The sequence below is a fragment of the Chiloscyllium plagiosum genome, unplaced genomic scaffold (assembly GCF_037043375.1).
Source record: "Chiloscyllium plagiosum isolate Xiang-an unplaced genomic scaffold, Cpla_swu_hap1 HiC_scaffold_12, whole genome shotgun sequence".
Taxonomy (NCBI): domain Eukaryota; kingdom Metazoa; phylum Chordata; class Chondrichthyes; order Orectolobiformes; family Hemiscylliidae; genus Chiloscyllium; species Chiloscyllium plagiosum.
Window position 1 is genome coordinate 106,973,819 of NW_028270150.1, and position 16,277 is coordinate 106,990,095.

Sequence of the window (16,277 nt, forward strand, 5' to 3'; positions counted from 1 at the left end):
AGCATTCCAAGCGGAACTCTATCAACCAACACATTGACTGGATCCGATTTACCACCTCCTGAGAGAAAGAACAGGAAATGTCACCACAGGATATCACCAACCCAAGGAAACCTAAACACAGAAATAGAAAGCGGGCCTTGCCGTCAGTGCTTCACCCGGAGGCACACTGATAATGTTACCTAGTATGGTGATGAAACACTGAAAACGAACCTTCTAGCTCAGCAGGGAAACCTACATCCATAACATTTATTTTCAAGTATCTAAACTGTTCAGTATTAATGAATAAGAGCAACATCTTTAGTGGCGAAAACATCTCAAGGAGAGTGACTAATGTTTTTCGTTTGTTTAAGAAAGGATGTAAGGAGAACCTGGTAAGTCTGGACCTGTGAGTCTGACTTTATTGGTGGGTAAGTCGTTGGAAGTGATTCTGAAAGACAGGATTTACATGCATTTGGAGAGACAAGGAATGATTAGGGTTAATCAGTATGGTTTTGTATGAAGGAAATTCTGTCTCTCAGACTTGTTGAGTTTTTTGGGAAGTAACCAAGAAGATTGACGAAGGTAGACAGTGTTTACTTGGACTTCAGTAAAGCCTTTGACAAGATTCCCCTGGTAGACTAATTAGTAAAGTTAGATCATATGGGATTCAGGGTGAACTTGACAACTGGGTGCAAAATTGGCTTAATGGCAAGAGACAGAGTGTGATGGTGGTGGGGGGTGGTTGTTTTTTGGACTAGAGGCCTATGACCAGAGGTGTTACACAGGGATTGGCGTTGGGACCACTTTTGTTTGTCACTTATAAAAATGATTTGGATGAGAATACAGAGAGCATGCTGAGTAAGTTTAAGGCTGACACCATGATTGGTGGAAAAGTGGATAGTGAAGAAGGTTATCAAATATTACAAAGAGATCTTGATCAGTTGGGTCAATGGGCTGAGCAGTGGTAAATGGCGTTTAAGAACATGGAAGATCCAAATCAAGAGTGAACTATACGGATAAATGGAAAAGCCCTGGGGAAAATTCCTGTACAGAGAGATCTGGGTGTTCAGGTCCATTGTACCCTGAAGGTGGCAATGCAGGTCAGTAGAGTGGTCAAGAAGGCATACGGCATTCTTTCCTTCATCGGACGGGGTATTGAGTACAAGGGTTAGCAGGTCATGTTACAGTTGTATCGGACTATAGTTTGGCACACTTGGTATACTGCGTATGGTTCTGGCCGCCACATTACCAAAAGGATGTGAATGCTTTGAAGAGGGTGCAGAGGACGTTCACCAGGATGTTGCCTGGTATGGACGGTGCTAGCTATGATGAGAGTTTGAGTAGATTAAGATTATTTTCATTAGAAAGACGAAGGTTGAGGGGGGACCTGCTTGAGATCTACAAAATCATGAGAGGTATAGACAGGGTGGATAGCAAGAAGCTTTGTCCCAGAGTGGGAGACTCAAGTACTAGGGGTCATGACTTCAAGATGAGAGAGGAAAAGTTTGAGATAGATATATGTGGAATGTTCTATACACAGAAGGTGGTAGGTGTCTGGAACGCATTGCCAGCGGAAGTGGTAGAGGTGAGCACGATTGCGTCATTTAAGCTGTATCCAGACAGATACAGAAGAAGGGCCTGTGCCCGAAACGTCGAATCTCCTGTTCCCTGGTTGCTGCCTGACCTGCTGTGCTGTTCCAGCAATAAAGTTTCAACTTTGATCTCCAGCATCTGCAGACCTCACTTTCTCCTCCAGACAGATACATGAATGGGCAGGGAGCAGATTGACACATACCCTTGGAAAATAGGTGACAGGTTTAGATAGAGGATCTGGATTGGTGCAGGCTTGGAGGGCCGAAGGGCCTGTTCCTGTGCTGTAATTGTTCTTCGTTGTTCCAGAACATAGAATAGTACAGCTCAATACAGGGACTTTGGCCCTCTATTTTTGTAAGGACCTTTTATCCTACTCTAAGATCAAACTAACCTATATATTCTACATTTTACTATCATCCATGTGCCTGTCCAAGAGTCATTTAAATGTCCTTAATGTGTCTGACTCTGTCGCCACTGTTGGTAGTGCAGTCTGTGCACCTATCACTCTGTAAAGAACCTACCTCTGACATCTCCCCTAAACCTTCCTCCAATCACCTTTTCCACCTTAGGAAAAAGGTCTATGGCTATCTATGCCTCTCATCGTTCATCTCTATCAAGTCACCTCTCATTTCTTCTTTGCTCTAATGAGAAAAGCCCGAGCTCCCACAACCTTTCTTCATAAGACGTGCCCTCCAATTCTGTCAGCAGCCTGGTAAATCTCCTCTGTACCCTCTCTAAAGTATCTACATCGTTCCTATAATGAGGCGACCAGAACTGAACACAATATTCCAAGTGTGGTCTAATTAGGGCTTTATTGAGCTACAGCTTAACCTCATGGCTCTTAAATTTGATCCTCCTGCTAATGAAAGCCAACACACAATGCACCTTCGTAACAACCCTATCAACTTGGGTGACAACTTTAAGGGATCTATGTACGTGGACCTCAAGAACCCCCCTGTTCCTACATACTGCCAAGAATCCTGTCTTTAATCCTGTATTCAGCATTCAAATTCGACCTTTCAAAATCAATCACTTCACATTTATCCAGGTTGAACTCGATCTGCCACTTCTCAGCCCAGCTCTACATCCTGTCAATGTCTTGTTGTAGCCTGCAACAGCCCTTGACACTATCTACAACACCACCAACCTTTGTGTCATTGGTACAACCCACCCTTCCACTTCTTCATCCAAGTTATTTATAAAAACTACAAAGCCTTTAACCCATCCCTTTGTCCTATCAACTTTGTGTCCTTCCTGACAGACTCTCTGCATTCTATTTCTGCTGGTTCAACAACTACCACTCCCCTGATCTGTTGCTCTGGTTCCCATCCCCCTGCAAAAGTAGTTTAAACCCTCCCGAAGTGCTCTAGCAAAAGAGGACATTGGTGCCCCTCCAGTTTAAGTGTAACCCATCTTTCATGTACAGGTTGCACCTTCCCCAGAAGGTACCCCAAAGATTTGTGTATCTGAAACCTTCCCTCCTGCACCAGCCCATTAGCCATGTGATTAGCTGCACTTGCTCCCTGTTCATTGCCTCACTAGCACGTGGGACCAGTAGTAATCCTGAGATTGCTGCTCTGTTCGTCTTGCTTTCTAGCTTCAAATCTAACACCCTGAAAATACTGGTTAGATCCTTATCCCTTTCCTGGCTGTTCCATCGGTGTCAATGTGCACCATGATTTCTGACTGCTCACCCTCCCCCTTCAGAATCTTGTAGACTCGATCAGAAACATCCCAGACCATGGTATCTGGGAGGCATTATACCTTCAGGGAGTCCTGTTTGTGATCACAGAATCTCCTGTCCGTTCCTCTATTTAGTCACCTACCACTAGTGCTTTTATATTGTCCCACTTCCCTTCTGAGCCACAGAGCCAGACTCAGTGCTAGAGCCCTGGTCACTATGGCTTTCCCTTGGTAGGTCCCACCCCACTCCAACAGTATCAAAAACAATATACTTGTTATTGAGGAGAATGGCCACAGGGGATCCCTGCACTGTTTGTCTGTTCTCTTTCTGACCCCTGACTCTAACCCATTTACCTTTTTTCCTGTTTGTAAGGTGTGGCGACCTCCCTATAATACCTTTTAATTATCCCCTCAGCCTCCTGACTGATTCAAAGTACATTCAGCTCTAACTCAAGTTCCCCAATACTGTTTACAAGGAGCTGGAGTTGGGTGCACTTCCCGCACTTGAAATCGGTGGGGACACTAGTGGTGACCCTTACCTCCCACATCCTACAAGAGGAGCATTCAACTGCCCTAACATCCATTCTTCTGAATTCCCAAAGAGACTGTTGAAAAAAACTAGTAACCATACCGAATTGGCACAGAATGTTTTTTAGTTAAAGGAGGAGGGTGTGTGGGAGACACTGCCTAAGTGCTTTATTGGGTAAAGCAACCACCCAAATATGTTACCTCACTTACTCAGTAGTCTCGTGTCTGCTCCTGCTCAGCGTTCACTCCACCTAATCACGAGGTCAGTTATTAAAAGATTAATTTACCTTCCTGTAGCCCTGTGCTCCCTGTTCTCACCACTCCCGCTAGTGCAGCAAAAATGGAGGCTGCTGATCCCACAAGGTAAGTTTTTAAAGGAGGAGTTTCCCTTCCCAGCAACCCCCTGGTCCTCCCTATCACTACTCCTGCTGCTGCTGCTGCAAAAGTTTGCACTGAGGAGGTTCCAATCAATATTAGGGAAGTTGAAGTCACCCATGATAACAACCCTGTTACTTGTACATCTTTCCAAAATCTGCTCCTCCGTGTCTCTGTTGCTATTGGGGAGTCTGTAGAAAACATCCAATAAAGTGACTGCTGCTTTCCTGTTTCTGACTTCCACCCATACTGACTCAGTAGACAAACCCTCCTCAACAACCTCCCTTTATGCAGCTGTGATATCCCACTCCCCCACCTCTTTTACCTCCCTCCCTATTCCTTTCGAAACATGTAAACCCAGAACATCCAACAGCCATTCCGGTCCCTGTGACATCCAAGTCTCCATGAAGGGCACAGTGTTATAACTCCAAGTACTGATCCATGCTCTAAGTTCATCACCCTTATTCCTGACACTTCTTGCATTAAAATAGACGCACTTCATCCCATCACACCGACTGCAACTTTGCCATGTAAACTGTCAATCCTTCCTCTCAGATTCTCTGCCCTTTGTATCTGTCCATCCACCAGCTAACCCATCCTCTGATCCATAGCTCCGGTTCCCATCCCCTGGCCAAAAGAGCTGTAGCACACCTCCCGCCCAGGATATTGGTACCCCTCCAGTTCAGGTGCAACCCGTCCTCCATATTTATGTCCCACCTTCCCCAGAAGGTATCCCAATGATCCACATATCTGAAACCCTCCCTCCTACATCAGCCCTGCAGCCACGTGATCAGCTACAGTCGCTCTCTATTCCCAGCCTCACTAGCCCACAGCACCGGTAGCAAACTCTGCTCATCCTGTCTTTTAGCTTCTCACCTAACTCCCTATATTCATTTTTCTGGTCCTGATCCCTTCTCCTGGCTATGTCATTGGTACTGATGTGTACCACGACTTCTGGCTGCTCACCTTCTCCCTTAAGAATCCCATCGACTCGATCTGAGACATCCCTGACCCTGGCACCTGAGAGGCAACATACCATCTGGGGGCCTTGTGCGACCACACAATCTGCTGTTTGTTCTTCTAACCATTGAATTTCCTATCATTATTGCCCTCCTATTCTCCCCCCTTCCCTTCTGAGCACAGAGCCAGGCTCAAACCCGGAGACCTGGAAGCTGTGGCTTTCCCCTGGTATGTCATTCCCCTCCCCAACATCCCCCCACAACAGTTTAATTTGTATAAATGCAAGGAACTGTATTTTGGTAAAACAACCAAAGACTAAACTTTATGCATTTAAAAATAGGGCCTTGGACAGTGTTGCAGAACAGAGAGAGAACTATGGGTTCTAGTATGTAATTCTTTGATGTTTTCATCACATATAGGTAGTTAAGGAATTTGGCATGCTTGCTTTCAATGCTCAGACCTTTGAGTATCGGAGTTGGGATATTATGTTGGGTGAGGTCTCTTCTGGAGTACTGTGTTGAGTTTTGGCCTCCCTGTTATAGGAAGGATATTATTACGTTGGAGAGGGTTCAGAAGAGATTTACCGGAATGTTGCTGGGAATGGAAGGTTTGAATTAGAAGGAAAGGCTGGATAGGCTGGGACTTTTTTCACTTGACTTTAGGAGAAGTGATCTTATAAAAGTTTATAAAGTAATGAGGGGTATAGTTAAGGTGCACGGCAGGTATCTTTTCAGTAGGGTGGGTTTTTCAAGACTAGAGGGCATATTTTTAAGGTGAGAGGAGAAAGATTTAAAAAACACATGAGGGGCTATTTTCTTTTACACACAGTGGTTGATGTGTCGAATGAACTTCCAAAGGTGGTGGCGGATGCAGGTCCAGTTACAGTGTTTAAAAGACATTTGGGTAAGTACATGAATAAGAACTGTTTGGAGGGATACTGGCCAAGCACAGGCAGGTGGGACTAGTTTAATTTGGGATTATGGTCAGCATGGACTGGTTGGACTGTATGACTCTGACTCTTATCGGTTTTTATTATAACCCAATATCTTTATGCCTGGGGAAAACTTCCTTCTTCTTTATTTAACCTTTTGTTTGTCAACAAGCTTAACCCAGTTAAAAATCACAAAGCATCAGCTTTGTGATTTTTAACTTTTTCCACTCCAGTCCAGTCCAACACCGGCTCCTCCAAATCAAAGCTCAATGCAGTCATTACTGTTAGATGTGATTAGTAAATAAGATGAACAATTACTTGGTGAAAGTTAAAAATCACACAACACCAGGTTATAGTCCAACAGGTTTAATTGGAAGCACACTAGCTTTCGGAGCGACGCTCCTTCATCAGGTGAGCGTCGCTCCGAAAGCTAGTGTGCTTCCAATTAAACCTGTTGGACTATAACCTGGTGTTGTGTGATTTTTACCTTTGTACACCCCAGTCCAACACCGGCATCTCTGAATTGGTGAAAGTTGGTTGTCATGTCAGATGTTAGGAGAGATGGGCTAATCCGTTGGAACCAGACATGAACTCTGCTGATGGGCTAAAAGAATTGCAATTTTGGGGATCATTTTAGTCAAGCTATCCCTATTTTGATCCACGTTATGAAAATTATCATAACTTTTTTTAAACTAACAATTGGACGTTTACTACTTTTAAATACATTTGTGAGATGTGGGTACTGTTGGCTAGGCCACCATTTATTGCCCATTCCAAACATCTCTGGAGAATGTGGAGGTGTGGTGTCTTCTTGAACCATCGCAGTCTTTGGGGTGCAGGGACATTAACTGTCAGGGAGGAAGTTCTAGGTTTTTTTCCCAGGAACAGTGAATGAAGAGTGATATGGTTCTAAGCCAGGGTGGTATGTGGCTTGAAGGATAGTTGCAATGGACTGATGTTCCCATATATCTGCTGCCCATGTCTTTGTAAATGTTCATAGTCGTGGGTTTGGAAGATGTTATAGAGCAATCCTTGGTAATTTGCTCAGTGCATCTTGTGAATATATTGCAGTGAGTAAGTGTTCAAAGTGAAGGATGTGGTGCTATTCAAGTGGTTTTATCATAAATCGTACTGCAACTCTTGAGTATTGTTGGAGTTGCATTCCAATTGCATTTCAGAGAATTCTATTACAGACTTGATTTGTGCCTTTATAGATGGTGGACAAGCTTTTGGGAAGTTTGGACATGAGTTACTTGCTGTGGAATTCCCAACCCCTTACCTGCTTTTGTTGCTGTAGTATTTATATGGCTAGTAGAAAGTGAAGACTGCAGATACTGGAGGTCAGAGTTGAGAATGTGGTCCATGGATGTCCATGGTGAAGATGAGGCATTGGGGGCCAGGAAAACCCACACTGCCCAATTCTACATCTACCAAAGATTCACAAAACTGACTTGCCCTGTTGACCCATTGTCTCAGCCTACTCCTGTCCCACTGAACTTATCTCTCCGAACCTTGACACCATCCTGTCCCCCTTAGTACTCCCCACCTATGTTCGGGCACTGTCCAAGCCCTTCACCTCCTTCAAAATTTTCATTTCCCCAGCCCCCAACACCTGATCTTCACCATGGACATCCAGTCCCTGTACACATCGATCCGCCACAACGAAGGCCTCCAAGCCCTCCATTCCATCCTCTCACGCCATCCCAACCATTACCCTTCCACTGACACCCTTAACCACTGAGCTGAACTGGTCCTCACCCTCAACAACTTCTCCTTCCAGTCCTCCCACTTCCTCCAAACCATTAGCACCCGCATGGGACCCAGCTGTGCCTACCACTTCGTCGGGTACGTGGAACAGTCCATCGGCATCGGCACCACGCCCCCCACATTGATAACTGTTACATTGATAACTGTATCGGCGTTACCTTGTGCTCCCATGAGGAGGTTCATCAATTTCACCAACACCTTTCACCCAGACCTCAAATTTACTTGGACCGTCTTGGGCTCCTCCCTCCCCTTCCTGGACCTCTCCATCTCTATCTCTGGCGATCGACTAACCACAGACATCTACTACAAGCCCATCGACTCTGCAAAACCTGCACCCTCACTACTGCCCTCCCCTCCATCCAATCCCCAAAGGATCCTTACACATCAGACAGAAATTTACCTGTACCTCCACCAATGTCGTCTGCTGTATCCGTTGTACCCGGGGTTGTCTCCTCTACATCGGGGAGACAGGACGTCCACTTGGCTGAACACTTCAACTCCCCCTCCCACTCTTTCAAGGGCATGCAGGTCCTCAGCCTCCTCCATCGCCCAAACCCTAACCACTCGACGCCTGGAGGAAGAACACCTCATTTTCCGCCTTTGGGATCCGAGAACCACACGGGATTAATGTGAGTTTCACCAGTTTCCTCATTTCCCCTCCCTCCACATTATCCCAGCCCCAAGCCTCCAACTCGGCACCACTCTTCTGACCTGCCCATCACCTTTCCCATCTACCCACTCCACCCTCCTCTCCAACATCACCTTCTCCCTCACCTTCATCTACCTATTGCATTCTCAGCTACCTTTTCCCCCCCTCCCAACCCCACCCTCCTCCCATTTATCTGATATTACTGATGGCGGGCTTATGCTCGAAATGTTGATTCTCCTGCTCCTCGGATGCTGCCCCACCTGCTGTGCTTTTTCAGCACCACAGTCTCAACTATTTAGATAGCTAGTCCATTTCGGTTTCTGATCAATGGTAACCTCCAGGGAGATGATAGTGGGCTATTCAGTAATGATAATGCCATTGTATGTCAAGAGGCAGTGGTTAGATTCTCTCTTGTTGGAGATGAATATTGTCTGGCGTTTGTCTAGTGTGACTGTTACTTGTCAATTGTCAGCCCAAGTCTGAAAGTTGTCCGTGTCTTGCTGCACATTCATGTGGACTACTTCAGTATACGAAGAGTTACAAATGGTGCTGAACATCAGTGAACATTCCTCACTTCTGATCTAATGATGGGAGGAAGGCCATTGACAAAACAGCTAGAGATGGTTGGACATAGGACTGTACTGTAAGGATTTCCTGTGGTAAAGTCTTAGTGTTGAGGTGATTGACCGACAACAATCACAATCTTCCTTTGTGTTAGATTTTCCACTAATTCCCATTAACCCTAATTTTGTTAGAACTCCCTGATGCCATACTCTATCAAATATGGCATTCCTGTCCAGAGTAGTCACTCTCAAGTCCCATCTAGAGTTCAGCTCTGTTTTACATGCTTGAAACAAGGAGTGATGAGTTCAGGAGCTGAGTGGTCCTGATGGAACCCAAACTGGGTGTTAGTGAGCAGACTATTGTTAAACACCTTCCATCACTTTACTGACGATCAGTTGGAGACTGATGGGGTGGTAATTGGTCGGGTTGGATTTGTTCCCATTTTTTGAGCAAAGGACATGACTGGGCAATGGTAGTCACCAGTGTTGTAACTGTACTAGCTTGGTTGTTGGCACAGCTAGTTCTGCAGATGAAGTCTTCAGTACTAATGCTGGAATTATGTCAGATTCCATACCCTGTGAAGTATTCAGTGCGTTCAATCATTTCTTGATTCCATATAGAATAACTCAAACTGATTGAAGACTGACACTTGTAATGCTGGGAACCTCAGAAGGAGACTGAGATAGATTGTCTATTCAGCACTTCTGGCTGACGAAAGTTAGAAATATTTTGATTTCCATTTCAAATACTGATGTGCTGACCTCCCCTATTGAATTATTGCCTCCTGTGTGTTGTTTAATTGTCCACCACTGTTCATGATTGGATGCAGCAGAACAGAGAGCTTAGATCTGATCAGTTGATTGTGTAGTCGCTTAGCTCCATCCAACACTCCTGTTAATATTGTTTGTATGCAAGTAGTCCTACTTGTTAGAATGATGCTGCATGATTAGTTATTTCTGGTGCTGTTCCTGACACATGCTCCTGCACTCTTTATTGAACTAGGTTTGGTTCCTAGCTTGATGGTAATTGTAGAGTGGGGCATATACTTAGCCATGAGGTTACAGATTGTGCTTGAATACTAATGGCCATAGTGTAAAGTTGTTGATTTGGTCAAACTCTATTCATTTAGCACAATTGCATTGACATGCAACATGATGTAAGGTATTTTGAATGTGAGGTGTGACATTAACTCCACGAGAACTGTGCAGTGGTGACTCCTAACAATGCTTCAATGGACAAATGCTTTATGACCAATAAATTAGTGAGGATAAGGTCAAATTTAAAATCACACAACACCAGCTTATAGTCCAACAGGTTTATTTGGAAGTAATAGGTTTCAGAGTGCTGCTCCTTCATCAAGTAGCTGTGGAGCGGGATGTTAAGACATAGAATTTCTGTATCTTATACTGCTCCACAGCTACCTGATGAAGGAGAAGCGTTCTGAAAGCTAGTAGTTTCAAATAAACCTGTTGGATGATAACCTGGTGTTGTGTCATTTTTAACTTTGTCCAGCCCAGTCCAACACCGGTGCCTCCACATCAAGGTCAAGTTTGTTATTCCTCCTTGTTGTCTCCTCACTACCTACTGCAGATCCAATGTTTTAGGACTTGGCTAGCTTGATGAGTAACAGAAAGAAATTACTATGTTTAGAAGTCATTCTTATTCCCCCAATTCAAAATATACAGAGATGAGGTAGCTTTGGTCAGTATTTTGTTTGTAAATTATTGAAAGTTACAGCCAGAACAAGGAAGCAAACAGCTGTCCATACATTTGCTATTCACATAATCAGCATTCTAAAGAAGCAATTAAAGGAAGCTAGGCAAACATAAGGGGGGAAGAAAGGAAACAGAAGAAATTTTTGCTTGCATTAAATTACCTGGGAGGTGCTAGATAGAATGATGGGGTCTTATTGTGGAATAACAACAGGCACAAACTTAGGTTGAATTGCCTGTTTTTGTGGTATCAGTTCAACATAATTCACAGTAAAATCCACAATCAGAAGACCCTGTAATTTTGGTTAAAGATTCTTCAGTCGTTTTATGGCAAGACATCATTAAGCTGTTCTGCTGAACCTGACTAAAAAACCAATTATTGAAGTGAATAGCATATCAAATCCTCAAAAGCAAGCAAATTGTACACTGACAATGTCTGTTGATCCGTGGACTGCACTTTGCAAACTGCTTTTTATTTCCTTCGTGAAGCTTTAGGCTTTCCAGATAAATGTGTGTTATGTTGAAAGCATTTTCTGCCTGTCAAGATTAACTGGTGGCAAAGGACAAATGCCTGTGTAATTGAATGCTCCAACTTTCAGTGTTTTTTAAAAATAATTTTCCATTATCTCTTTGCATTTGATCATTTAGGTTATGTTCTGCTACTATATTTGATTTTGACTTCAAATGGACTGAATCATCCCTAAAGCTGTCAATGGGAGATGCATTTCTTGAAGCAGAATGGATTAAAGGATTTGGTGCGAAGATGAGTAGGTGAAATTGACAAATACAAGAACTGACAGAGGTGTAAAGCTGCCTGTGTGAGAAGGAGTCTAGTTGGTCTTCATTGCTCAGACCTTTGAGAATCGGAGTTGGGATTTCATGTTGAGGTTCTACAGGACGTTAGTGAGGCCTCTTCTGGAGTAACCATATCCAGTTCTGTTCGGAAGGATTTTGTCAAATTGGAGGGGATTCGGAAAAGATTTACCAGGATGTTGCCAGAAATGGAAGGTTTGAATTATAAAATAGGCTGGGACTTTTTTCACTGGAGCGTAGGAGGTGGAGAGGTAAACATATGGAGGTTTATCAAATCATGGAGGGTGGGTGTAGATAAGCTAAACAGCAAAGATCTCCCTCAGGAGGGGGAGTTCAAGGCAAGGGGGCATATTTTTAAGGCGAGAGAAGAAAGATTTAAAAGGAAATAAGGGGCAACTTTTTTTTTTACACAGAGTGGTTCGTGTATGGAATGAACTGCCAGAAGAAGTGGTGGATGCAGGTACAGTTAGACTATTAAAAGACATTTGGATAAGTACATGACTAGGAAAGATAAAGAGGGATATGGGCCAAGCACAGACAGCTGGGACTAGTTTAGTTTGGGAACATGGTTGGCGTAGACTAGTTGGACTGAAGAGTCTCTTTCTATGCTGTATAAAAAAGAAAAGGTCACATTGCAAGTGACAGTATATTCCTAGTTCTTAGCTTTGCCTGAATGGCAGTTTGAAAATTTGCTTAGCTTTAGGAAGGGTGGCAACAGCTAGAATGCAGAGAAGGCTTTCAGTGTTAATGCCAGGACTGAAATATTTTGAGAGTATAATACAGGAAGTGGTCACAGAAATAAGGCAGAACAAAATCAGTGAGATTTGAAGTTGGCAATGTTTGCATTTTGAGATGCTTAGTGATGCATTGCTTAGTAATTCTTCCAGACTAGTTCCCTTACAGCAGTCAGTATTTAAAATCAAAATTGCACTCTTTAACACCAGTTTGAGTGTGAGACAAATGTTGAGAAGAAAGTGTCATACATTTATGCAGTGGCTTTCACATCCTCTGAAATAAAGCTTTTTGCAGCTAGTGAGGCATTACTGAAAGGTAGCCATTGTTGCACTCTTTACCTCTGCATCTACGACAAAGGTGACATGATTGCATTTGCATTAAATGGCAATACAATGAATACAATGTCCAGAGTGTAAGTAAAGTGTTTTAAGAAATGATGAAAGCAGTTTCTTTTCAGAGACATGATTTTGATATAGTCCACTTGGAAGTAAGGCTTTTGATATAGTCCCATGTAGGAGACTGATAACAAAGAGCCCATAGGATCCAAGGAATCCACAAATGGCTGAGTGGCAAGAAGCAGGGGGTAATGGTTGAGGAGCCTTTTTGTGACTGGAAATCTGTGTCCAACAGGGGTCAGTCTTGGGGCTCTTGCTGGTTGTGATTTATATAAATGATTTAGACTTGAATGTAGGAGGGTTGATCATTAAGTACCCAGGTTGTATACAAATTGGTGTGATGGTAAATAGTCAGGAAGATAACCTTAGGCTGCAGAAAGATAAGACAGGCTGGTCAGATGGGCTGATCAGCGGCAAATGGAATTCAGTCCAGATAAATGAGATATGATCTTCTTGGATAGGACAAACCAGGCAAGGGAATGCATGATGAATGGGAGGACCCTGGGAAGCACCGAGGATCAGGGGGACCTTGGTCTGCATGTAAACTGGTCCCTTAAGGTATCAGGACATATTGGATAAAGTGGTTAAATGAGATACTTGCCTTTGCTACCTGAAGCATAGAGTTTAAGAGTCGGGAGGTTATGCTGGAACTGTGTAAAACGTTGGTTAGGCCACAGTTAGAATATTGTGCACAGTTCTGGAATCTACATTATAGAAGTGATGTGATAACACTAGAGGGGGTGCAGAGGAGATTTATCAGGATGTTGTCTGAACTGGTGAGTTTTAGCTATGAAAAAAGTTTGGACAGATTGGGGTTGTTTTCCTCAGAGCAGAAGAGATTGAGAGAGTAATGATTGAAATGTATAAAATTATGAAGGGCATAGTTAGAGTAGACTAGAAGAAACCTTTCCTGTTGGTGGAGGTTAAAGTAAGTGGCAGAAGGTTTAGAGGAGATGTGAAGAACAGTTTTTTTTCCGCAGAAGGTGGTGGGAATCTGGAATCATTGTCCGTAAGGGTGGAAGAGGCGGAAACCTCATAATATTTAAGAAATATATTGATATGCACTTGAGATGCCAAGGCATAGACGACTGTGGGCCAAGTGCAGGAAAATAGGATTAGAACCATCCTCGAGTAATTCTGTGTGGAGTTCGCACGTTCTCCCCGTGTCTGCGTGGATTTCCTCCGGGTGCTGCAGTTTCCTCCCACAGTCCAAAGATGTGCAGATCAGGTGAATTGGCCATGATAAATTGCCCATCGTGTTAGGTGCATTAGTCTGGGATAAATATAGGGTAGGGGAAATGGGTCTGGGTGGGTTACTCTTCAGAGGGTCAGTGTGGACTTGTTGGGCCAAAGGGCCTGTTTCCACACTGTAGGGAATCTAATCTAATCTAATCAAATGTCACTGGAGTTTAGAAGAGTGAAGGACTATCTTATCGAAACTTAGAAAATTTGAACAGGACTTAAACGGGGAGACAGAGGAAAGATGCTCCCATGACTGGGGAATCTGGAACCAAGAGTCACAATTTAAGGCTACAGGGTAGGACATTTAGGTCTGAGTTGAAGACAAGTTTCTTCGACCCAGACAGTGGTGAGCCTGTGGAATTCCTTCCCGCAAAAAGCAGTTGAAGCCAAAACATTGAATGTTTATAAGAAGGAGTTAGGTATAATTCTGAGGGCCAAAAGGATCAAAGAGTATGTGGAGAAAGTGGGAGTATGGTGCTGAGTTGAATGATCAACCATTGTTATTTTGCATGGTGGGGCAGGCTCAAAGGGCCAAATGGCCGACTGTTGCTCCTATTTTCTATGTTTCTAAGGAAGAATGGCCTATCTCCTTACCTGGAGAGGCCATCAAATGGCCTCTGTACAATTTCTTGAGGCATACTCTCGTGAGACTAATATCATCACTGGAGGAATCTCCGCTGCAAGTTGTTTGGGACCTCTTGTTCCTCAAAATAAAGGTGACGTGTTCTCCTGCTTACAGCCTCAGCTGTCGTGACATATGGATGATGCTTGCCTATGGCAAGGTCTTGCCCTTGGAGTCTTTCAACTCATGCATGTTGTCCTACAACTAGCACATAGTTCTGGTTGATGAGAATTGCTTGCTCTGACTCCTGCTATAGCCATATCAAAAAGGTTTAGAGATTATTAATCAACCTGCTTGGCTGTGCTATGACATATCTTTCATTACCGTCAAAGTCCTGACATGGGAGTTGAATCCAGAGGTAGGAATTCTACCAAATGTACCACTTCCACCTTTCTGATTGAGCTGGCAGTGTGCAGAATTAGCCTCCCATTCGTAAATGGTGGTGGACTGCTGCTGTCCAGCTTTGTGGGTTCCAGACCCACTTGTGGTCCCATTGTCAGGCCTTCTGTACTTATTCTATACCCTGAGCCCCAGTGCTCAAAGAGTCTCAACTAGTCAATAAGAAATAAGCACCGAAACACTATATTGATATTCTTGAGATGTTTGTAGTGCTATGCGCCTTATGATCTACACTTACATAATGTTTATTATGGGGTGTCCCTTAAGTGGGAATTAATTAAAATACTGAGTTCCCTCAGGTTTATGTCCATGACTACCCTAGACTTTTGATACTGTACTAATTCCTAGCTTATTCAATATTATTTGAAGCTTTTCCTTGAATGAAAGGGTTTCATGCTGAAGGTAGAGGCAGCAAGACCAGGTTCCTATTCTGCCAGCTGTCTGTATTAATGGGTCTGCCATCAAGACATAGAAGCTGGATTAAGAAAGATGAAGACATGTTGCAATTAGCCATCCATTAGATCTACAAGAGCACTGTGGCTGGCCAGCTGTCTATCCAGGCATGTGCAGTAGTCAGCCATAAATCCCTTTCTTGGAGCTCTGAGTAACACCAGAACTCAGGGATGCAAATGAGAATCTACTATTTGTGTGACAAGTTTCTTCAGCAGGCTGGATGGGATCATTTTGTTACTGTCAAGAGAGCAGTGTAAGAAATACAAGCCACTTCTTAAGTTTTGTTTTTCATGAAATTGGCAGTGTTTTTCACACCTAAATGGAGAGTGAATTGACTGAAATATCCAGCCTGATTCACACTGTTCATTTTATCGTCTCCTCGTATTTGGGAAACAGGATGCCTCTCTTGGTCTTAATGACTACTCCTCTGGATTAGATAGCAAACCTATGGACGACCTGGAGGTTGAGCACAGATGTTTCCAAGAATGTCCCAAAGACAATTAAGTACTGTTTTTGAAGTTGCAATGTCAGAAACATGTCAGCGAATGTGTGTACAGCATGCTCCCATAAGCAGCAGTGTAATAACCATTGGCAGAAGGAGAAGTTGATTTGAAAATAGTGGCGTGTGATTTCCACTGTCCTGTTCCGCTCCCCCACCCACCCCCCCGCTTCTCAGTCAAAGCAAAATGTTCCGAGACACAGTGTAGTTTTACCTCCTTCATCTTTATTCCAGGCCCAGGAGGGAGAGAGAATGATCAGCCATGTGCACAGGGATATGGGTTTCCGGTCTTCTCTGGAACAGCAGTTTCTCAGTGAACTATATAGTCATTTTACAGGGAGGATCATCCAGATAAGGCAACATACATATTAATTGGGT

The 16,277-nt window shown here is 43.7% G+C and overlaps 1 protein-coding gene and 1 long non-coding RNA gene across 13 annotated transcripts in view; one reads left to right on the forward strand and one right to left on the reverse strand.

Annotated features, from left to right (window-relative positions):
* The window catches only part of dgkh (diacylglycerol kinase, eta), a 601,101-nt gene that overhangs the window by 289,545 nt on the left and 295,279 nt on the right, over positions 1-16,277 (forward strand). The window lies entirely within an intron of this gene.
* LOC122551881 (uncharacterized) overlaps positions 1-16,277 on the reverse strand; it is a 421,034-nt gene that overhangs the window by 284,150 nt on the left and 120,607 nt on the right. The window lies entirely within an intron of this gene.